The sequence below is a fragment of the Hippoglossus stenolepis genome, chromosome 6, assembly GCF_022539355.2.
Source record: "Hippoglossus stenolepis isolate QCI-W04-F060 chromosome 6, HSTE1.2, whole genome shotgun sequence".
Taxonomy (NCBI): domain Eukaryota; kingdom Metazoa; phylum Chordata; class Actinopteri; order Pleuronectiformes; family Pleuronectidae; genus Hippoglossus; species Hippoglossus stenolepis.
Genome location: NC_061488.1, coordinates 6,328,398 through 6,344,935, shown reverse-complemented (window position 1 = coordinate 6,344,935; position 16,538 = coordinate 6,328,398). Strand labels below are relative to the sequence as shown.

The window sequence follows — 16,538 nt, the reverse complement described above, 5'->3', positions numbered from 1 at the left end:
TCCCAAACACAGTGTTTCCATAGTTTGAGACTGTGGACCCCCTCTGTGATGATGAGGCGTAATTCTCATTCTGACCTCATCCATCTTGTTTGTAAGAGTCCTGGCGTTGGCGAGGAACAGACTCTGGAGCTCTAGTCTGTACGGGTTAGCCTTTAGCCGATGGCGCGTAGCCCGGCTCGCTTCCCCCGCTTCTGTTTCCTCTCCCTCTGCCACCTATTTTGTTTGGGATGGTCATGCCGGTGGTCTCTGGGCTACGTAAGATCTCCAGGGGATTAAAGAATTGTTGAAACTGAACCCCATGCCGGCGGGAAGGTAAACATATGCTTTTCCGGCCTGACTGGCGTAAAATCGTTGGGGTCTGACTTCGCAGGTAATCCGATCTGATCACAGATATTGACAGTAGTTAATAGAAAAAGCCAATTACCTCCCTGATTGTCTCATTTTCTGTTGTAGGTCATAAAGAGGCAGTATTATTAAAATGAGACTGTTTCATAACCAGTTAAAAAACTCCTTGTAGGGGCTTTAAAACGGCAAAGTAGTTTAATTAAAACTGGGAGTTATGTAGATTGTAGATAATAAAAAATATAATTTAAGGGAGGGAGGAAGGAGGAAATAGCATTTTTGTTGGGGTGGGTGCAGGTTGAGTATTGTCAGCTGCAGGACAATGCGTGTGGGATTGAAAAATATACATTTGAATAAAACTGCAGTTTCCACGTTCATCCCAAAGAAGAACATGTAACAGAAGGTGCACCGGTGTGGCTCACTGACGTGTGACACAGAGGAACAAGCTCAGCAAAGGCTTTGGTTTTTATCAGGATCCATTCATTGTTGGATTCTGTCTTTTCACAGGATTCGTTGACATTCAGTGAAAATACAGAAACATCACCTTGAACATCATCAAAGCCGCTTCCTGCAGCTGCCTCCATGTTGTTGTTTTTTTGTGTAGGGTGAAAATAAAATGGCAGCCCTCCACTGCAGTTTAACCTACATACACCGCATGTTTTTCAATTCCCCCTTCATCGACGTGTTATGACATTTAGGCCTCTCTATTGAATCTATGGGAGATGGTCTACCCTGTGTTCCTGTGTGCACCCGGCTCCACAGTGTGAGAGATATCTTACAGCCCAGTGCCCTGAGACACAGGAACTGATTCACTGCCTGCATGGGAACAGGATATTGATCCAACCAAGATTCATGGCATGCTGGGTAAACCCATGTTGAGCAACAGTAGCGCCCGTCCCGTGAGACGTGAGCCACGGCGTGAAGGCTCTCGATGTACGCACTGCTGACTGATGCTGCACACACACACACACACACACACAAACACACTCTTCATCAAGTTATCATCGGCGTAAATTCATTGAGTAAGAAGTAAGGAAAGAATAAACTCCATCAGACCTCACTTTGAACTAAACAGGCCAAGTCTCCGGAGAGATTCAGAGCATCTTAGAATACATATTTAATAAGGCGGGTGTGTCGTGGAAACAAACTGCATGGAGCTCACAGCTGCGTATTAAAGCCGCTCAGTCAATGACTACAGGAAGCCATTAGAATGCATTCCCTTACACAGCTTCCTCTGCTAAAATCACATGCGCCGCCATGTGTTCCTCTGTGCAATGATTAAAGTGACATAGCCGCCGTTAACAGCGACGACTTCTGAGACAGTAGTGATGTTCAGCAGAACCTCAGCAGGAAGAGAGGATAAAGAGGAGAGTAGGAGGGATGACGAAGAGAAAAAATACACACTGCAGTTCAGAAAACTTACACACAAACAGACGAAAGATACAAGACGTGTGCACAAACATAAAACAGCATCTAGTGTTTCTTTTTTCTAATCAAGAGATTCCTGCGATGGCCTCAAACATGAAGCATGTAAAGCATTGGCTGCTGCTCCACACATCTCTCCAGTGGCTGCTGCCGTCACGAACGTGTGGCAAACGCACAGTGCCGAGGGATTAGATCTGGGTCTATATCTGTCCAACGTGCTGCTGCAGATGTGAGGATGTGCAGCAGTGCAGGACTTTGGGTTTGTTGTCTCATTTTGTGTCGGAGTGAGAGGGAAAACCTCTCTGCTGCGACCGTGACTCCCAACTGCTGCAATCTGCTTCAAATTGTGTTGCTGCAACCGAAGATTGAAAAGATGCGGCCGGTGAAAATTCCAATTTAGAGTCAGCGGCAAATTTGTAGTTAAAAGTTCAGTTAGCCTCACGAGAAGCAAATCTAAAATTAATCATTTTAGCATGGAGGAAGGCCACATTTTTAAAGAATCTATCTATATGGTTTATACAAATTTAAGTCAAATAAATTATATGAGAATTTGATTGGCGAATGGTCCCATATGATAACATTTGATGGTTCCCTTGTGTCAGAATTGGTTTTCAATAAATTGTAGAATAATTGGAATATGGTTTGTTGGAAGAGCTTCGGTTCTAAAATTCATTTTCATGTTTTGTAGAACAATTCATTAATCAAGCAAGAAAATAAGATAATGAATCGTGAAAATAATTCTAAAAAACTATTGTGTGTAAATAAATTTCTCAATATTTATTTATTTAATTTTTTTTAATTGTTTATCATTTTTAAGTACGCAAGTTTAACTCAGAATAGAGTGTTGTGTCAAATTATGTAAATAATAATAAAAAAATTCTCTCATGACCATCAACTCTATATCTAACTGCACTCAAACTTTTTCCAGTAACAAACAATTGAGCAGATATAAGTAGATGTTTTCATATTGGGCATCAAAGTATCAGTTGGTGAAAGGTGTTGCGCATAATAATGAACTTATCGCTAGATTCCATGTTTCCTCAAGACATTTTTCTACTGTTTTCTTTCCCTCTCACCAGTTATAGTGTCCCGTTCAGCCGTGTTCAGGAAAATAAAGTTCTAAAAACCCTTAAATCCCACTGTACTCTATCTACCCAGCAGCAGACAGAGGACAGACGATGTTAGCAGTCAGCCAGCGAACACAGAGGGGAAGAGATCAAGACAGAGCTGGAAGGAGAGTGAATATCAGGCCGGGTGGACAAAAATACATATACATAAGATTGGCTGACATGTTTGCAATATGAACTAATAATAACAATAATAAGTCCGTTTACAGGGAGTTTCTCAAACCTGAAAATCTGTTCATGTTGATTTAAAAAGGTCCAATAAGAACATCTTTGTTTTATAGTTCTTATTTATCATCTCGATGGGCCAGACTCTTTTATGGACTATTTTCTGTCTTCTTCATCCGTAGGTATGAGCCTGAACCTTCATTTATTCTGCTGCTTTTTTCTATATATGCGTATATAGTTTATATATGTAAATCACTTTACATTTAGTAAAAGCTTCAACCTCCGACAGCGCTGCATATTCCAACGACTAATCGTGCACCACTCGTCCCTGGGGTTTGAATTTCCATTCAGTATGTATTGAGCTGATCAATGTTAATAACAGTGAGGGCTGACACAGGGCAGGGAGGGCTGAATAATGGCAGATGGCCGTATGAGCAGAGCCGGTACAGAAAGCAGCAGCCAGTAACCGTCCTTCCCAGGCGTGGCTGTTGTCCGCTGGGGTTTATTAGCTTTCTCCCCCTCAAGGTACTGAAGCTTCCATCACTCATGGAAATGACTCTGATTAATCAGCTGAGTGCTGGAGTGTGGAGGGGCAGGCGGGAGACCGGCGCACAAAGAGCCGATCGTACAGTAAATCATGCTTGCTCACAGTGGGCTGCACCTTCGTCTTCACCACGCCTTCCCTGCTCCCTACACACTGCAGTGGGCTCCCTCCTCCCTGGCACATGCAAAGCTTTTCTAAGAACAGATGGGGGGAGTGGGGAAAACCCAGCGCACTATGCTTCATGCTGACATCTAGTGGAGTCCAAAACATGTGATTACACAAGTGCCCAGATCTGTTTGCTTCTACTGTACTGCTGCACTGGTTTTCATTTCATCACGTGCTCTGAAATAATTTGACGAGCAATAAATAACAAATCAAATCTTTAAGAATGAACGTATCGGCTTTTCCTTTCAGGTCAATTAAGTGTCTTTAGCCTGCAGCTCATCAGAAAGATTATGGGACGGTCTGAGAGAGCATCCAGCCATGGACAGACTGCCATCTGTGCCGTGCCGTCAGTGGACAGTGAGGGAGCCGAGGCGAGCCGGATTCCTGAAACGACGAGGACTGGGTGATGTTTCTGAGAGGGGAGCAGCAGAGGACGGAGGCATGTAACATTGTGCAGTGATCTGTCTCCTTCTAAAAAGGAAGGTCGCTGCGATGACGCTGGACCGCTCTGATGAAGTGAAGAATATCCCCCTCCTCCTCCTCCTCCTCCTCCTCCTCCCTCTCTCTCTCTCTGTCTCGCAGCCTTTAAGTTCACAGTTACGGCTCAGAGCCTCGAAAACATACTTACAGCCAAACTCTCGATCCTTGAACAGTGGCTGGAGGCAATCACAGTGAGAACGTCGTCAGTCTGGAATCCTGAAGGAGAGAAAGGGACATAACGTGAACTCAGAGAGGCCTTTTCACTCTTTCACTCTTTCACTCTTTCACTCTTTCACTCATCTGTATCTTAATCTCTTGGAGTTGTGTATCTTCATCACTGCTTCAATTAAAAAAACCAAGATGGAAAATTGATAAAAATTTAAAGCTGATTTCAAACTTTGTCTGAAGCTCAATCTGATTCGATTATGTTAAAGAGCGTTTGATTTGAAAGTTGTTAAACTGGTGCGTGCGTTTCATTCAAAGATAATCCACGGCTTTAAATCAAACTCCACAAACATCTCGTGTGATTAGCATTTCCCCGAATTAAAACTATTAAAACGTGGATAAAAACAAAAAGGAAACTTTGTACAATTAAGATCTGTGTTACAGTGAAAATCTTTTTGAGCCAGGCGGAGGAATATTGATAGCTGTCTCCCTCTCACAATAACAAGCTGATATATGCCTGAAGCCAACTGCTTTGATCCGCAAGGCTGCAGGATGAACGAATTATGGCTGGCAGCCATCCAGTGCACACGATGGCCTCACCAGTTATTGAATTAATCATTGTCACTACCCGAGTGGCAGCCTCATGAGTGTCGCTTGGGAAAATAGGTGTGAATCAATATTCAATACCTGAGACAGATTTCTAAACCACCGCGGAAAAGAAACCAGAGTCAAGTGAGCTTTGAGTTCTAAAGATTAATTTATGAGCCATTTGTAAATAATTTAGTATATTGAGAGAAGTTTTCACCGATGGGAAAGAAAAACTAATTAACAGCAACACAGAATTTCAGAACAACAAAATCACCACAATAAAGATTTATAAAAGTCCTTTCATTAGCAAGGAGGTTATGTTTTCACCCCTGTCGGCTGGTTTGCTTGAGTTTCCTGCAGAATTACATCAAAACTATCGAGCAGATCTTCACGAAACTTGTTGGAAAGATGGGACATGGGCCAAGAAAGAACTAGTTTTTCATCACTTTCCTTAACATTGCAAGATAGGACACTTTATTTTCATTTTCACAGTTTTTCCAGGGAATATTTCATCTCGATTGAAAAAAATCTGGCACATTTAGAGAACTGATATCTGCGAGTGTGTTCAGTTTGGTGCAGCTTGATTGAATTTAAGCAGAATGGAACTGGGTGTCCTTCTACTTTACTTACTAATTTATAAGAAAACCAAACCAGTCAGGCTTAGCTATGATATATATTAGTGCTGGGCTGTATGACTTTAAATCAATATCACAATTCCTCCTTCCTCCTTTACCTTCCCTACATCAGAACTAAGGGGCGGCTGAGTAATTGGTCAGATGTGTAGAAGTAAGAAAGTTCAGCAAAATCTCCTGATGTGGTTTTTGTTACTTCTGGGCAGAGCTAGGAATCGATTCCCTGTGTGCTTCCAATCTTTGTGCTAAACTAAAGTAACAGTCTGCTTTGCTGTGGATTGATATTTAGAGTAAAGACATCAGAGTCTTCTCATCCAACACTGTTTCCCCGAATGTCAACCTGTTCCTTTAAGGTACAACGATCAGATCTCCGTCACTTCCTAACAACGTAAAACATTTCCAGGAACAATCTGCCGATGACTGAATTAAAGGACTTTTTACGATCAGTCAAATTCAATCCATGCTCTGCGACGGACCTTTGAGAATATTCTATGTGTGGCCTAATTTCCTCCTCCTATTTTGGCAAAACAATCAATTTCATGACTCACTGGACTTAATTGCTTTATTGTAATTGTATCATGAGCGACATCCACAGGGAGAGATAACCAACTTCAATTTCTGCACTTCAGTGAAGGAATACAATTGTCACAATTTAAATCTGCCGTCACCAGAACAGCCTTTCTTCTGTATAATACACGGATTTATTTTTCCGCCAAACATACTCAAAGAGTTGATTTTCCGTTTCTATAGCTTTTTTAAATCAGTAACACCCCAGGGTCAATGCAGCCTGCTGGCACCGTAACATTTATGCCAAGAACAAACATCGTTAAAGCACTTTGAGGAATCACTGTCTATATTTCTAGACAACACAATGGCAGAGGAAAAATCTCCACACCGCAGAATAATTTCATGGTTCACCGAGGAGAATAGACTGAGGAACCCTGTCTGTCCCTGCACAGTGAAATACCTGCAGTCCTCATAGAGACACCATGAAAGTGTCAAAGTGAGTTGTTTGCAGCGAGCTGAGGGGTCGCGGTGACAGGGAGGAGAGGAGCTCCAGCACTGCTTCACGATGCAGCGCTCCCCACAGTGTGCATTTCTTTGTTTCAGATAGAAAAGGTCAAACGACAAGGACGGGAAACAAACGCACTCAATCAACCCTGATGTGCGACCTCAAACCCTAATGTGAAAGATCGTGTCTGCTCACATAATCTCAAAGCAGAACTAAATGTTATTCCATGAGGACAAACACAAGGTCAAATCTCACTCCAAAAGAAAAATCTTCAAAGATCATAAATGGGCGAGCTGACAGCGGCGACGGGCCCTGATTTGCAGATTCTCAGATACAATCACGTTAAAGGGGAATTGCCTCTTGGGGAACATAATTGGATCTTTCTCACACCTATTTATGTCCCCGAGGGACCAAACAGTGCACAAGGAAAAAATGAAAGAGGATTTAATGAAGACTCTGTTCTTTGATTTCCATTACAAGTCAGCATCGGTGAACCGTGCTGCCGGTGGAGTCAAATCAAAATGAACACTGATGAGCTGAAATCACCTAAGGTCAGGTTGAAGGTGTTACTGCAGGTGGAAGAATTCTTTTCACATTTCGAATATTTTTCACAGTAAAGGCAAGATTAAACAAGAATGTCACTAAGCAGAGCTCATTCTGCTGCCGAGGCAAACCGGCCTCTTACGAAACCACATTGACATTCATTAAAATCCTGGTTTTTATTTGGATCGGCAACAAAATGCACACACTCGGAAATATTAGTCCCCTGAACAGGTTTTTTCATTGAGATCCATGAAGTTGAAAAACGCAATGTTTTCGTAATGTTAAAGAAAGTGAAGAAAGTTTCAACCCCCTGATCCAGATTTAAACCAAAATTTATTGGGTTATTTCCGGACCCATATCTCATCCTCCAACCAGGTTTTGTGGTTATACGTCCAGTAGTTTTTACGTAATCTAGTTAACGAACAAACAAAAACACAACCTGGGGTAATAAGGTTTTAGTTACACTACAGAAATCCTATACAAACACTGCAACAGTTAATCAGCATCACAGGCCTGAACCCTAAATGTGTGGGAGCCAAGAGAGCGTAATGGGCACAGATCCATCAAAATGGTGGAGAGGTTGATTATGGCGGTGAACAGTTATATTCAGCTAGCACAGCGCATTAGCATGTCTCACCATAGACAATGCCCTCCCTACTGAATCGGCCCCGACACAGACAATGCTCTGGTGACCTTACTCGACCTTTGGTTGTGTCCTGAGCAAGAAAATCTCGGCAGCACTGTGTGTCAGACACGTCCAGCATCTAACACGTACATGCTCGGTTATTGATGGGCCTGTTTCAAGCCGGCATCGGCTACCTTACAAAATCCATCTAACGTGTTTTCCAGCATTTTAAGTGAAATGAAAAATTCTGCAGCACTGTTCCATCCGTCTGTTTTTATTGACTCTCTACTTGACTGTGAGTTTGTCTCATTGATTCGACGAGAGACTTGAAGTGAAGCTTTCCTCTAATGTTCCCAAACTGTTTCGAAAGAAAATCACACTGCTGTCCGGGAGAAAGACCATTCTCTGATTTGTGTTGCCTCTTATTCCCCAAACGATCTCTGTTTGATGAAGGGCAACGTGTAGTCCACACAAAAGTCACTCGGCACCAAAACTACAGTCGTTTCATTCTTTAACAAAATTACTGTGCAGCTTCTCAGACAGCAGTTGAATTGGCAAAACCCCAGAGGATTCCATGTTTTCTCTTCCTCTCCTCCTCTCTCTCGTTCTCTGTCTGTGTCTGTCTCCAAGACACGTGGCTCTCCACGACTGTTGCTCCCACTCAGACGGGGGGTTGGAGGATTCGTGTGGGGCAGAGGGAGCCTACAGGAGACTTTTGGGAGCTCTCAGCTGCCCTCCGCTCTCTGGAGCGTGGCGTATGAACACTGGAAGATGTGCATGTGTGAGCGAGGAGCTTTCCACGCAGGAGGAATCTGGCCCAAATTTAATCCCTCTATTGTGAGGATGGAGGGTTAGAGGAAGAAAAAAAAAAAGGGCCGTGCCTGCTGAGATCCCACTGGCAGTGCTGCAATGCAGGGGTTTAACGTGGAGCCAGAAGGAAGGCGAACACGCTAAAGAACTGACGACACACAACTCACACGTTCTACACAAACACACCCACAGATGAACGAACGCATGCATGCACACACCCACAAAAGCCTGATTGATCTGAGATGGCTGCATAAAGAGGGTTTGACAGGCGGGGGGGTGACTTCAACGTCATAAAACGCTGTGAAAGCTTGTGAATAAATGTTATTTATATGAGCAAACTAAACAAGCTGGTTTTATGTTACTTCTCTTTCCCCCAACAAGCTGGGTCATAACACAGCGAGGTAGATTTAGAGATTTATAAAGAGGCTCCTCTCAAAGCTCAGCTATGTGTAATATCTCAGTGCTCAGGTAGGTGAGGGCTTAACAAAGTGCCTCACAGTACAGTTCTGCCCTTCACACACATTCATTGAGTTCGCACGCCCGTACGCACACACACGGCACAGTTTGGGGTTCAAGGACTTCATATTTCCATAGGAGCTGGGGATTGAACCACAGATCTTCCAATTTGTGGACGACCCGCATATTTCATAGCATATGAATGAGAACATATTTATGTCCTTCAAATGACATTCAGATGAGTCTGTGTGCAAAGTTTTCATCAGTGAGTGCATCACACCATTTGTCTGAGTTAAAAAATGGAGGTGCAGAACGCCGTGGGCTTTTACTATTATTCCACACAGCTTCTCAGAGTGTGAGAGGAGAAGAGCATGATGGGTAGTTGCTTACATGACAGATTGCTGACTGCGGGAGTCTTTTACAGTCAGCAGAACCAGGCAACCGATGACATTTTGGCCCTGCTCCGATACAGAGAGAGGAACAGTCGTCGTTGCCCATCAAACAGCATCATTTGATTCTGGAACAAACTGGAAGTCATCAGTCGTGTACGGTGATTCCATGAGTACTTTATTATTCTAGGAATTAGTGAGAAACGGATATTTAACTACTTTCTTATTGCCTTATCCTGAAATCTTCTGGAGGGGTTGGGAGTGACTCAAGGAAGAACACATGGGTGGATCCAGGAGATTGTTTGTCGTGACAGGGCGTTAGCAGACGTGCTAGGTGTGATTAGCTTTCATTTGAACAACTCAGAAAAAACATGAATACTTCAGTTTTTAGAGTTAGCTACTAAACAGCAACATTAAAAACTTGTTTCCTGGTACCAACCATGAAGCAAGTGTCTTTCCCAGTTTCACACTGATGCAGTCATCATTTTCTCGTCCAGAGGCCACATTGTTTGAACAGCAAATGCACTCTCATACGAGCTCCCATGGGCGTATTGGTCTTATAATGAGGTCCATTGTTGGGGCATTGAATGTGCTTTTGACCAACAAAAACCTGACGTCAGTGGCACAGTGTTTCCCAGAGGATTTTAAGGGAGGACTGTACGACTTCATAGTTCAGGTGAACACCATATATACACACACACACACACACACACACACACACACACACACACACACACACACACACACACACACACACACACACACACACACACACACACACACACACACACACACAGAGAGATGATCTCAAGCAAAGCAAAATCGTTTCCTCTGCAGAGAATCATTCTCTCTCACTAGCTGGTAAATCCACTCTTATAATGGAAGTCCAGCAGGGTTCAATGTCCTGCTTGGCAGCAGTTAAGACGTATTGGCCCATCAGCCTCACGACACAGCATAAACACCAGCAAGAAAGATTTGGTTTTTTGCACAATGTTTTTCTTCACAGCTTTTTGGGGGAAAACGATGATCTTTGCTCACTTATTTGAGGCAAATGCCATATTTCACAAAGCTACTGTCCATAAATCCTGGTGCGGAGTGGCCACTCTCGCCGGCTACCTGCTGCACTGGGAGACGAGACCTGTGTTTATGTGCAGAAATGAGGTAATTCATCATCGAGTCGCGCAGAAATGGTCAACGGCGGAGACGAAACAGCGCAGCGTTCCATATTAATTGCTTCCCTCCTCGCCTGCCCGGTGAGTGAAATATAACACTGCAAACCACACTAGACAGAAGGAGAGATTAAATACCATTAAGGAAATGATGAAATGGATCAATTTACTTTATTCTTTTGAGCATTAACATTGGTTACAATTCAAAGATATGTCGACACATGTAACTGTGCGATGCGTTGTCTGAGGTTATTTCCCTAATGCAGGTGATTAGTGGGCCATTATGGATGAGGACAATCTGTGTGCAGGGACGAATGTAAAAGCGAATAGACGGACACAAAAGTTTCCTCAGACCTCAGTGTCTCTGAATTACATTCTCCCTGAGAGGAGTGTGGTGCAGGGAGAACAACAAATTCCCCAGGGGACCAACAAACTCTTATAAATGTCAAATAGGTTTCGGTAATGTGCTCTGAAAGCAGCATTTTCTCTTTTGGACAGGGCCTCTCAACATAATAAACCATATTACCCACCAAGGTCTGTCTGTGGCTGGAGGAACAATCAGTGGCACATTTCTGCTCAAACCCAACACAACAATTCATCTCCGTGTTACACATCCGGATACATTTTATGATTCTTACTTCCGAGAAGGCCGAGATTTAAAAGTGCAGTTTTGTTATGAAACGGCAGAAGTTATAAACCCGTCAGAGGAGCGTGGATGTTCTTCTTTTTGCTCCCAGTAATGACGTCAACGGTGCCACAGGACAAATGATAGATGAGCTGCAACTGTAACTCCATTACAGCTACAGGCCCAAATCTTAAAAACCACTGTGTCATTAGTCGATGCAGTAAAACTGGTCCTGTTGTAATCATGGTGTTGTTGCTTAAATCTGTGTCAGTTGCTGCTTATAGCAACAAAACAGATGCTATTTTGTAAAGATGATATCTTTTATACTGTAATAACATTTAAACCATCCAATAAACAGAATAAACAGTAAAGTCAATGAAAAACAGACCAATCTGTCCTGTGTGACAACAAACAATACATCTACAAGGAACGACTCCCTATGCACACAGCTGAGCGATGATATGCTGAATTTAAGTGCAAATATTAGGGCTTTAATGGTGCTTAATGACGACACGACGATCTCTCATTTAAAGCCTTTAAAGGTGCCTCCCTTTAATCTGCAGCTCCTCCGTGGGTGAGGAATGCTGCTGCTCCGACAGCTGATAACGTTCTCGCCCTCCTCTGACGACTTATCCGGAAGTAGTGTTACATCTTAAAATGAATGCCATTACCTTTCGGCACATCTCTGGTGTATTCACGAAGTCACCGTCTCGAGCTGAGGAAGATTTGACCTAAGAACATTGCGATATTTAACTGAGATCATCTGTAAAGCAGACGGAGAGTTTTCTTTCAATTAAGCACTCATTAAAAACTAAATTAGGTAGTGACCTTTGAAACATAGCAGCACAGGGAAGAGGAGCGAAAGGTAGACATGCACTTGAACACGCCCATCTCTGATTAAAACGAGAACTCTCAATGGTGTGTTTCTCCTATATTATTTATTCTATTAAAAGCAACGTCCACACAAACTTAATTATAGCAGCATCAGAGTTTTCTCACAGATATAATTTTGTCCCCAGCTGTTTTCTGCAGAGGTGTTTACACAATATTGCTCTTTTGAAGAGCGCGTGCTCCTTTTTCAGGCTGCACAGATGTCTCGTGGTTATCAAACCAAAAGAGATGCTCTCGGCTGAAAGATGAGCTTCTGTTAAATTATTCAAAACAAATGTATAGGAGCTGATACTCATTTTGTATGAATTAATGTGTGCATCTATGAAGTATTTCTGAAGAAATGTTTGACTTTCACAAACAGCCTCAGAGAGACGGGAGGACGTGCATTCGGGAGGTTCCTGCAGCCCAGACAGAACCATATTATCACTTGCCCTCACATTGCCTCGTAATCTGAGAGCGGCATCACACAATCAATGGAAGAAGGTAAAGAGAAGACAAGACCAATCGATGGCTGTTAGAAACACTGCGTTAATTGTGAACTTATCAGTTTGGGGCAAGAAGCTGCTGTGAACTTAAAGGACCCATCGGGTGACCATAGATAACATTTGAGTTTTTGAAAATAGCCAAACATTTTTTGTGCAATACCAACATCTTATTTCACTTTGTTGTGTATAGACCTGATATTTAATTAATCTTCAAGGTGAAAGTGATTCATTTGAACCCCAAAAACTCTTTATAACACTGTTTCTTGATTGTTTAAAACCAGGTGAAGCATTCAGTGCAACACGAGCAGTTAACAGAATAAGACAATTAAAAGATCATTTTCTCAAGGGTCGGCTAAATCAATATCAACGTAAATCTATATATGGACCGTTGACCTCTTAACCAGTCCTACTGAAGGTTGTTTACTAGATATACAGGATGTGAGCCCAGCTGAGCTCCGGTTTCACAGAACAGCTTGTTATCAGGTCAACATTTTAATTACAGCCCTGCCAGGTGTATCACCTGATGTATCACCTGGTGAGAGGGAATACTACTTGCATTACCACAAACAGCAACTCCTCATAAAGAAGGTTTTGTTCCCAAGGCAACAACGAACAAGAGACAAGGTCTACAGCCATGAACGTGGCTCCCTGAGGCTGAATTCAGCTAAATACTAACATCAGCATGCTAACTTATTCACAATGACAATGCTAACATGCAGATATTTAGTGGGCGTAATGTTAAGCGTGTTCAACATCATTATATTTTTGACTCTATAGTGACTGAATCACCAAATTGATGCCAAATAAATTGGGAAAAGATGAAAAAACGCTTTCTGACACAACTCGGCGCAGAGGACACAGACGAATCTGCTGCTGCACCATCAGACCTCAGAGCAGTTTCTTTTCTCTGGCTGTGAAACTAATGAATTCATCCTCCACACTCCACCACAAACATATTTTAATGTCGACGACCTGATCAACATATTCATTCGTTTATACCATCTGTAATTTTCTAGTACAATCTTGTGTTGCATAATGATAATTAAGTCTTGAATCTAGTTAGACTTTGGTTTGCTTCACAAAATGAAGTAAATCCGCTGCTGCAGTGGAACCAGCTCACATGGAAGTGAGAGCCAGCTGCTGGCTAGAAAACACAAACAGTGTCGGGGCTTGGCCGGAAAACTTTACTGCGCTTTGCCTTTGTTCTTGGACCGAACGCTTGATGAATTCTCCAAAAGAGCCAAACTCTTTACCCTGGGTCTTTGGTATGAGCCCATGAAATTGCACAGCTAACAAGGGAAGCAAAACAATTTGAAAAGGTGGGCTATTGAATGTCACTTCAGAAACTGCAGCCACTGCAGCGCCCCAATCGTGTAGCTGCTCCTTGAGAACCAGGAACAAAACAACAGCTCTAACACATCTGATGTCTTCACTACGACAGATAACTGAGGTATGACCATGTCGACAATTATATCAACTTTGAAGTGATTTTCAATGTCACTCCAAAAGTTAAATCCCTCCTTTGTCTCTCCTTTTTATCGCAGCTAAACAATCATAGGTTTATAGGGAGCCGTACGACTGCTACAATGCATTAAATCAGGATTTTACCATAAAAACAACAATCATCTCTACCTCTGACTGCACCCGACAGATGTGCGATAACGCCCCAACAATTAAAACCCAGGAACCCTTGAAGAAACGCATAACAGTCGCCAAATCTTTCCACTCAATTGACAACATGTGAAATCCTACACAGCCAACTGACAGTATTGTGTGAATTATTCAGGAGGAGAGAGGCTCGCAAAAAGTACTGCACCCCCGGCTATGCAGCAGTAAATCACTGTATAGCACACCATCTGGTGCTTGTCAGCAGCGTCAGTTGCGGTGTGCAGGGGAGTGCAGAGAAACATTGATCCTTGAGTCTGGGTTGATTTCCATTGCGAATCAGGGAGAACAAAGTGCAGGTTCAATGTGTTTCGGTCCATATGAGCCCGTGTCACATTTTTATGAACCGTAAGTGAGAGACAAATATCACAAGGTGCAGAAATCTCACACGGCAGCTCGCACCAGCTGTGTGATATTTCTGTCTCCATCTTGTGAGCCTCACCTGGGCTAAAGGATGCTACTGTGAAAAAGAGTCTTAAAAAATGTCCTCATTAAAAATTGAACTTCCACATGAGGGGGATGTTGGGATGGTTCTCACTCTCGTCTTTTGCTCCTTCACCCTGGTCGGCTTTTCAAAGCTGAACTTCCACCAGAGACAAAATGTCCCGTTGTCAGACTCTCAATAATGCATCGCCTTCGTTTTTAGGGCTAAGGGCAGGCAGGTCTGACATCTGACTAGTCGCTGATAAAGCCATGGATTCTTTTTGCAGACTAACAGTGTTACTGACTATTTCTGGACAAATAAACAATAGAAATCTCCAATGATATCTGATTGAAACATCTGGCAACCATTTTATAGCAGAAGTGAAAATAATGTGTTAGAAACTGAATATTTCAAATCAAACTCAGCTTCTTTTGGTTCATGTTTTTGTTTGGTAGGTTTGATTATCTGTCTTTATAGTAAGTAAGAGCTACTGCCTTGATCCAACAGAAAACCACCACTTACTGTATTGTGTGTAAAAATCAAGAAACATATAATCACCAGAGGAAAACTGCATTTTGTCCCCCACTGCAGATATTTGACAGGAACCAAGTCACTGTGAATTCTCATTATGCTGTTAATTACCAGTTATTCTGTGCGTCACACTCAATATGGTGTTTTGTCATTCACTCAGTCAAAGAATGACCAGTCTAATTAGTTGTTGTGTTCACATCTCCCAGTGTCACTGTGTGAGTGCTCCATTTCTCCACACTGTCTCCCTGCAGTGAAACGTTACCTGAAGCAAAACCACCCTCATATGAATCATACATCTTATAAATACAAATTTAAATGACTAAACAAAGATGTGACGGGTGCACACGACACAAGTGTCCAATTGTTTGAATCTAATTGACTTGCAATTCCCTTCTTTATTAAAACTGAACTGATAATTTGTTATTATTCAGTTGCTCAGACCAAATACTTATGTCATTGTCAATAAGAACAATATAAAACAGCACTGTACCTCACAGCAGCACCACTGCAAACACATTGCATCATTACACCCAGCACGGATACATGTATATCATCTATGTTTGGTTTTAACCTCACAGAGTTGTTTTCTCTGTGTTTTCCATGACTGTCTGATCCTGTGTCTAAATCCAAAAGGGAACCAAAAAACAAACAGCATTTTTAATTTGTAATTTAATAAAAAAATCCCTGAAACAGAGCAATGCTACAGAAATCAGGGGCTCGGTTTTGCATGTACTAATTGCCCCCAACATAAGGTGTAAAAACCCCCACAAGCAGTGGCAGCTTAACAGGCAGCACAAGCTGTTTAAAAATGTGCGCCAACACATAACGCTCAGTTTGTTTAACCTCTATTGAAGCTTAACTTTCCAATTTGGATTAATTTCTTCTGAATCTGAAAATGGTGAGGCTGCAAAAACGAAGCGAACGTTTGTAAAGAGATTCCCTAACTTTTTTCAGCCGCGTGCCGGCGACGAGATAAGGAGAAAAATTTAAATTTCAATGTATGTATGAATCACTCTGTAATGGTGCACGTCCATTCTGCTTTCACGCTGAGAGCAACACAATCAGCAATAAGTCCAACTCATTTCTCACTGAGCTGATGCACCGGGGGAAACCCGGCCGACGTGGCGTCAGAAGGCAAGCTTGTCAGCTGAGATAGAGCCCAGCTGAGAAGTCGCACCCTTTCTGGTTGTGCTAATTTGCGTGTAAGAGTTTTTATTTTATATATAACAACATTCTCCAACTCATATCTCAAGGGTTGTGTCAGTATACTACTCTGACAT

The 16,538-nt window shown here is 42.4% G+C and overlaps 1 protein-coding gene across 4 annotated transcripts in view; it reads right to left on the bottom strand.

Moving 5' to 3' along the window:
- LOC118111356 (synaptotagmin-2) overlaps positions 1-16,538 on the bottom strand; it is a 56,982-nt gene that overhangs the window by 28,810 nt on the left and 11,634 nt on the right. For 3 of the 4 annotated variants that reach the window (XM_035159869.2, XM_035159868.2, XM_035159873.2), the window contains exon 3: positions 4,397-4,464. The exons of the other annotated variant lie outside the window; for it this stretch is intronic. The gene's annotated coding sequence lies outside the window, so the exon portion shown is untranslated. The remainder of the gene's footprint in view (positions 1-4,396; positions 4,465-16,538) is intronic. 4 annotated transcript variants of the gene reach the window in all.